Here is an 8,433-nt window from a genome sequence, read left to right on the forward strand (position 1 = left end):
CTAGCCTCAGGAGGTGAGGTGTTCTTGAGCTCGTGGGAGCTGTGGTGTGTGAGCAAGTTTGGCTTGTCCTGCCCTCTATGGTGGTGGCTAGTCCTATTTATAGTGCCGTTGGTCCTCTTCTGAAATGTTGGCAGGAAGGGATCCCACAACGGCCGGATTTAAAAGGGGACAAGTAGTACAGCTTATCCTGACAAAAGTAGTCTTCGCCTGCGAAAAGCCTCTGGTCGCGACGCTGCGATGGGCTCGTCGATGACCTCCGTCCTATCGTCCTTGCGGTCTTGGTCTCGTTGCATCAGAAAAGAAACATTTGGCTGATTCCTCGGGACTCTGCGCCTGTGGCTTGCCTCCTTTGCACCGAAGTGGAAACCTGCACTATGCGCCCGCCTAGCACCCGCCTGGTCTTGGTCGTCATGGCTCACGTCAGCTGAGCCTCATGAGGTAAACCTTTCATAGAACACTCTGCCCCTCGGGAGCTAGCCTGAGGAGGCCGCTCCCCTCGGGGGTCTTGGCATCGTCCGCCTCGCGAGGCTTGGCCCCTCGCGAGGGTCTTATGCTGTTGAAATTGAAGTTGGGCCATACCAGGCCGTCGATGGAGCCACATGGTGGGCTGTAGGCAGGCAGGGCTGGATACCCCCATATCCAGAACACCGATGGTAGCCCCCGGGCCCAAGGCGCGCTCGGACTTGGCTTCCAGGCGAAGACAAAGGGCAAGTGCGGAGCGCCGCGGGCCCTAACCGCATGTGGCCTTGATTACACGTGGTGATTGATGGGGCGTGGGTGACTCCGCTTCCTCATGCTGCCTCGGCAACCGTTTCCATCTAACAAAAGGGGTGTTGGCTGCCGTCAGCCTTTCATTTCCTCTTCTTCGTCTTGCTCCAGATCCCCTTCTCCCAGCAGCAGAAGAACTCACCAGATCTGCTGATTTCCCCCCCAATCTCTTGATCAATGGCCGCTGAGAAGACCACGACCTCAGCCTCGGCAGCCGGCTCCACCTTCTACGAGCCGGCGCGATACATCTCCAACGTATCCATAATTTTTGTTTGTTCCATGCTATTATATTACTTGTTTTGGATGTTTTTGAGCTTCACTATACACTTCTATATCATTTCTGGGACTAACCTACTAACCGGAGGCCCAACCCAAATTGTTGTTTTTTGCCTATTTTAGTGTTTCGAAGAAAAGGAATATCAAACAGAGTCCAAATGGAATGAAACCTTCGGGAGAGATCTTTTTTGAACAAACGCAATCCAGGAGACTTGGAGTGGATGTCAAGAAGCAGCCAAGGCGGCCACGAGGGTCCAGGGCGCGCCCTAGGGGGGGTGGGCGTGCCCCCCACCCTCGTGGCCCCACGTGGCTCTCCTGACCGACTTCCTTCGCCTATATACATCTATGTACCCCGAAAACATCCAGGAGCACCACGAAACCCTATTTCCACCACCGCAACCTTCTGTACCCATGATATCACATCTTGGGGTGTTTTTCGGTGCTCCGCCGGAAGGGGTATCGATCACGGAGGGCTTCTACATCAACACCATAGCCTCTCCAATGACTTGTGAGTAGATTACCACAGACCTTCGGGTCCATCTTATCTCTCTTTGAATCTCAATACAATTTTCTCCTTGATCTTCTTGGAGATCTATTCGATGTAACTCTTTTTGTGGTGTGTTTGTCGAGATCCGATGAATCGTGGGTTTATGATCAAGTTTATCTATGAGAAATATTTGAATCTCCTCTGAATTCTTTTATCTATGATTGGTTATCTTTGCAAGTATCTTTGAATTATCAGTTTGGTTTGGCCTACTAGATTGATCTTTCTTGCAATGGGAGAAGTGCTTAGCTTTGGGTTCAATCTTGCGATGTCCTTTCCCAGTTACAGCAGGGGCGGCAAGGCACGTATTGTATTGTTGCCATCGAGGATAAAAATATGGGGTTTATATCATATTGCTTGAGTTTATCCCTCTACATCATGTCATCTTGCCTAATGCGTTACTCTGTTCTTATGAACTTAATACTCTAGATGCATGCTGGATAGCGGTCGATGTGTGGAGTAATAGTAGTAGATGCAGAATCATTTTGATCTACTTCTCGCGGACGTGATGCCTATATACATGATCATGCCTAGATATTCTCATAACTATGAACTTTTCTATCAATTGCTCGACAGTAATTTGTTCACCCACCGTAATACTTATGCTATCTTGAGAGAAGCCACTAGTGAAACCTATGGCCCCTGGGTCTATTTTCCATCATATAAGTTTCCGATCTATTTTATTTTGCAATCTATACTTTCCAATCTATATCATAAAAATACCAAAAATATTTATCTTATCCTATTATCTCTATCAGATCTCACTTTCGCAAGTGGCCATGAAGGGACTGACAACCCATTTATCGTGTTGGTTGTGAGGTTCTTGTTTGTTTTTGTAGGCACGAAGGACTTGCATGGAGCCTCCTACTGAATTGATACCTTGGTTCTCAAAAACTGAGGTAAATACTTATGCTACTTTGCTGCATCACCCTTTCCTCTTCAAGGGAGAACCAATGTAGTGCTTAAGAGGTAGCAAGAAGGATTTCTGGCGCCGTTGCCGGGGAGGTCTTCGCTCAAGTCAAGACATACCAAATACCCATCACAAACTCATCTCCGTCGCATTACATTATTTGCCATTTGCCTCTCGTTTTCCTCTCCCCCACTTCACTGTTGTCATTTTATTCACCCTCTCTTTCCGTTTGCCTATTTTTCACTTGCTCCTTGTATTTACTGTCGCTATGTCTGAAACTGGGGAGGTTATCGTTGATAAGGACAATAGTAATAACATGGGAAACTTTGATGCTTTTGATGTTCCTGTTGAAGAACCACCCATCTTACATACTAAAAGGTTTCGAATCGGTAGTGGTAATATTATTGGAAAAGGGGTTATTCAAGATTTCTTTACTTGTGTCGGTGCTTCGCCCGCTATGGGTGGATCTATTCTTCATAGAACTAGTAGTCCTGCAGATGCTATAGTCTTGCTTATAGTTGAACCTGAAAGACAGTTTATGCATATGCATCCTTGCATACAAAGGATTTTCCTAGAATTTTCCAATATTGAGCATTCTTCTGTTAAGCGTGCAGCTACTATCTTTTTGGCACATGAGTTCAGATTGATAATAGAATAAGCCAAAGAAATTTTTTCGCACTATAGGGTGGACGCTGGCCGTCCTCCCATAGAGGCAATCCTCTTCAATCAAGAGGACATAATGCGTTTGCAATCTTTAGATCATGTTGCTTTTAATGAAAACCTTAGAAAAAAGGTTCGTACCAATGTTCTAGTTGATAGAATTTCTAAACTTAATAATGATTTTGAAATTCGAAACAATGAGTTAGGATTTTCTCTTGAGTATAGGCTCATGACTTTTTGCCAAAAGAATGCTTATAATGATGAATTGGTTGTGCAATATGAAGGGCCAAAGGAGGAACCCATACCTCCCGAGATTGATGTTGGGGACTTCTGTCCCATTAAATTTAGCCCTTTTGATTAGTTTTGCTTGCCACAAACAAAACATGCTGCTGAACGTAGGGAATATGAGATGAGTTTTCGTGTTTTATCTTATTATTATGGCAATACTTAGATCTATTCTCGCTTTTATGCCTAGCTAGGGGCGTTAAACGATAGCGCTTGTTGGGAGGCAACCCAATTTTATTTTTTGTTCCTTGATTTTTGTAACTGTTTAGTAATAAATAATTCATCTAGCTTCTATTTAGATGTGGTTTTATGTTTTAGTTAGTGTTTGTGCCAAGTAGAACCTATAGGATCATCTTGGGTGATAGTTAATTTGATCTTGCTGAAAAACAGAAACTTTTTGCACGCACGAGAATAATTTAATAAATCACAGGAACGTGCTTTTTAGTTGATTCTTTTTGAAGTAGATTGTCAGGGAAACTGATCCACGAACACCTATGGGACCGGCGTACCGATCCCCTTTCGGTTCGGCGGGGGGCGGAGATCGCACGAAGAGCGGATCGAGGCGAAGCACACGAGCAGTTTACCCAGCTTCGGAGCTCTCCGGAGAGATAACACTCCTACTGCTGCATGTCTGAGTGTATTGAGTTCTTGCTCGGGAGCGCTGGGTGCTACAGTACACACTAGCTGCTAACGAGACCGAGCATGAGTGTTTTTCTGCCTCTCGAACCCCCCTCTCTACGTTGCGCATGGGCCTCCTTTTATATGCTAAAGGGGTCTCCGACAGGTGGCAACGTAGACAAGGGTAAAAATGGAAAAGGAATCGCGGTTGGTACAACTACCTGTACAGTGTATCATACCTAACCCTGACGGCAGGGGACAAAGGCATTAAATGCTCGTCTGCGTCGCCCAAATAGTGCAAAAAGGGACCGTCAGGGATGCCACCGCTCGCCACGATGGCAGTCTTGTCAGCGTCGCTTGCCACCGCGCACCGCTGGCTGCACGGCCTCTCGCCACACGCGCCTGGAAAGGCCCCAGGGCGACACATTGGTGGATGTGCTGGAGTGTGGGTACAGAGTGGTCGCTTGCGCTTGCCGCGGTCGTTGTCTTGTTGCGTCCGGAAGCTTGTCGCTCACCGGACCTTGCCGGGACGCGCGTGGCGCGTCGTGGCAAGTTCCTTGAGATGCCTTGGTTGGCCTTCCCGGTAAGCTCCTCTTGCCGGGGCCTTGTCTCCTTGGCTTGAATACTTTGTTCTTGAATGGCTCCAAAGGAACCACGGAGGACCTTGGCGGTCACCCGGCAAGCCTTGCCGCGGGTTGCTGCAACTTCCCGTGCACAACTTCGGGATACTAGGGTACCCCTACTCTAGTACACCGACAGGAGCCCCCGGGCCTGGGCCACACACGGTGCCGAGCGCTGTTGGGCCAGGCCCAAAACAGGGCACGGGCACGCGCGGCCTGGGTTATGCCGTATCTTACTCCGTATCCACCGTGCCTTCCCCGAATGGCACGCGTCGAATGCAGCGTCGTGGGAAAGATCGTGGGTGGTTTCTTTATTCTGAAAGACGGAACGCCCGCCCCCTCCCTCTTTATAAGCAGGGGAAACAGGGGCAGTTCGCTCATCTCGCCGGTTGCTACTCCAATCTCAGAGATCTCCACCGCTCCCCCTTCTTCCCAAAGCTGAAAGAGAGCAGCGCTCCGCCTCCCATCACCACCAGCATCACCTACGCCGTCGATCTCCCCCACCACCTCCGCCATGGCTCCGAAAGCCAACAAGGGGAAGGTCGTAAGTCGGCCGAGGCACAGCGGCTCGCGGCGCTGCGAAAGGAGCGAGCAACCTTTCCCCCCAGCTCGCCGCGAAGGAGCTGAGGGAGTACTACTACCTCTTCTGGTCGACGGAGATGCGAGCGCATCCGCATACGATGGTACTCCCAGCTGCCGCTTCGGAACTAGCTCCGAATGGATACCCTTTCTTCGCGTTGTTCTTCTACTGTGGGCTCTGCCCGCCTTTCTCTAAATTTTTCTGCGATATCATGAACACCTACGGGTTCCGCCTCCTTGACTTCACCCCCAATGCTGTTCTGACCATGGCAGTTTTCGCACATCTCTGCGAAAACTTTGTCGGACTCTATCCAAACGTAGCTCTTTTCCGCCACTTCTTTATGCCCCGAGTTGAGAGAGGGGAGCCTTTATCCGGCGGAATCGCCTGGATCTCGAGAGCTGGCAAGAAGGAAGCTTATCTGGAGGGAGAGCTCCGCAGCAAGTGGGAGGAATGGAGAGCAGAATGGTGCTGGATTGTCAAGGAGAACCCGCAGACATTTACCGCCCAGCGCCAAGCCCCAATAGCGCGCGGCAACGATTGGAGCAACGTGGCCCCGGAAGACGATAGGCTGATGATTGCCGTCACCCGGATCCTACAACTCAGGCTTGCCGGGCTCACCGTAGGCGCCGTTGGCGCAGATTTTCTTCGCCGCCGCATCGCCCCCCTGCAGGAGAGGAGGAGACCCGCCTGGGAGTTCCAGAACGCGGCGGATATCATGAGGCTGCGCCCGGGCCTCAACTTCAACTTCACAGTCCTGGAACTCGACGCGATGATCCTGGAACTGTTCAAGCGCGATCCTCAGCATCCCGAAGCGTTCATGTTGCTGAGGGGTGTCGTTCCGTTGTGCAACAACTCCTCGCTCGACCGCATCCGTGCAATGATGCCGCTGTGCGATTCGCATGGAATTGTCCCAACTTGGCAAGAGCCTGCAGACGACATCGTGCGGGATTTCTTTGACGGCTTGGTAGAAGTGCCGGTCCGCTCCGATGAACAGAAGAGCCCTACTCGCGACACCACTGATGCAGAGATGCAGCGCATCACCACTAGGCTGGAAGAGGCGGCGGCAGCAGCTGCCGCGGGCGAGTTTGGATTCACCATGGAGGAGGCAGAGGCAGCAGAGGCGGCAAGCCTTGCCGAGCGAGAGGAGCTTGCCGGCGAGGGAGAGCATGTCGGGCCTGAAGCTGAGTCGAGCGAGCTCGGCGAGGGAGAGCTTGTCGGGCCCGAACCTCCAGACAGCTTGCCGCAAGTGGAGCCCCTAGCTCCGCCAAGAAGGCGTCTCCGCAAGGCCGGGGACGTAGCAGGGCGGCAGACGAGTCAACAACCGCCGTGCCGCGCGACACGCTCTACCGCGGCAAGCACTGTTGCCTCGGGAGCGCCTCACGCCGCTGCGGCAACTGGAGCGGGGTCTTCCCGGTCCACCGCTACTGCTCCTGCCAAGCGGACAAGGGAACCTGCTCCTCTGCCTCGTCGCACCGGAGGCGAGCCGGACTTCGATCTCTCCGCGCTCAGCTCCGACGAGGAAGAAGAAGAGTAAGATTCTTTGTTGTACTTGTAGTTCTTCAATTCTTGTTGTTTTGTCTTGTATCTGATTTGCTTTACTCCGAACCCATTCCTTTTCAGGACTCTGGCCCAGAGAGCGGTGAAGAGAGCCAAAGTCCCGGTGATTGTCATCGAGGACGAACCCATCGCGACAGCAGGGGCGTGTCCGAGACCACCTTGCCGGACCCGGCAACTTTTCCCCAGCGCAGCCCCCAGCGTAAGTATATAGTTTACTTCCTGCTGTCAGGCGCGCATGGGTGCTCTTTCTTTGCTGATATCTGACTGTTGGTTTGTGTAGGAGCAGAGCAGCCTCACCAGGAGTGCCCGGAATCCGCTCCCGAAATGTCATCTGCTTCGACTACACCGCCAAGGGAGGATTCCCCGGCAAGGGAGCGTTCTCCGGCAAGGGAGAATTCTCCGGCAAGGGACAATTCTTCGGCAAGGGACAGCACTGGTGACCCTCCGGTGGTTGAGACCATGACTGCAGATCCTAGTATAGGTAATCTTCTTGCTTGAAAACTTCCCTTGGGTTCTTCTTCTTCTAATTTTCTTTTTGGATATTTGCTTGACTTTTCTCCTTTTTCCGTTCGTCAGATCCATCTGCCACGGAGCCGATGGAAACCGAGGTCGCCGGCGAGGAGAACGCACGCAGCAATACCGACGACGCCATTGCCACCGAAGGAGAAGCCGGCGCTGATGATCCCGCCAGCGAAGAGGCCGCCAAAGCTGCCGTCGCAGAAGCTGGCGAGGGATCCGGCGATCGCACTGACGGCCCCGAGGCCGCAGGAGCGTCAGGCGCTACGCCGACCACCGATCCCTTCACCGCTGCTACAGCGCCAGGCTCCGAAGAGCCCCAGCCCGGCGCCTATTTGAAGGCCGGCGATGGCATCTTCATCAAGCTCCCCTGGGCGTCAAGCTCCAGGGCGCCGGTCGAAGGAGAGATCTTTGATGGAGAGGTGCTCGCCTCCGCTGGGCTGACGCTGGTCGATGCACCGAGCAGCAGCGGCGGCGAGCCTGAGGAGGAGCGGCTGCTGCGGAAGTTGTTGTCGCTCTACCGCGCCCGACAGGCCAAGCTGGAATCCCGAGAAGCGCTTGTCGCGAAGGCGGGAGTGGACATCGAGAAGCGCGCGGAGGAGCTCCGGGGTCTCAGGCAGGAAGCTCTCATATCCCTGGTAGAGGAGCGGGAGCAACTCGCCGAGGAGCGTAAAGCCTTCCTCCTCGAGAGGGCTGAAGTTGAAGAGCAATAGCGGCTTGTTGCCGAAAAGCTATCTGCACAGGAAGGCGAGTTGGCGCAGCGCAAGGTCAACCTTGACAGCCACGAGGAGGAGTTGTCGCGCGCGAGCAAACATTTGGCGGGGCTCTCAAGGAAGCAGAGGATGCTGCCGCAGCTGCCGAGGCCGCCAAGAAGGAGCTGGAGACGACGGTGGCGCAGCTGGAGGCCGATCTCAAGGCGAGCGGCGAGGAGCTTGCTGCGCTCAAGCTTGAGCGCGAGAAGGACGCCGCCGCTCATGGCGAGCTGCAGGGTCGTCTCGCTGAGAGGAGCAAAGAGCTTAGTGCCGCCAAGGACTCCAACGCAGATCTTGAATTGAAGCTGACCACTTTAACCAAGACGCTGGACGGCACCAGGGAGCAG

This window comes from Triticum aestivum, chromosome 5B (assembly GCF_018294505.1).
Source record: "Triticum aestivum cultivar Chinese Spring chromosome 5B, IWGSC CS RefSeq v2.1, whole genome shotgun sequence".
Lineage (NCBI taxonomy): Eukaryota > Viridiplantae > Streptophyta > Magnoliopsida > Poales > Poaceae > Triticum > Triticum aestivum.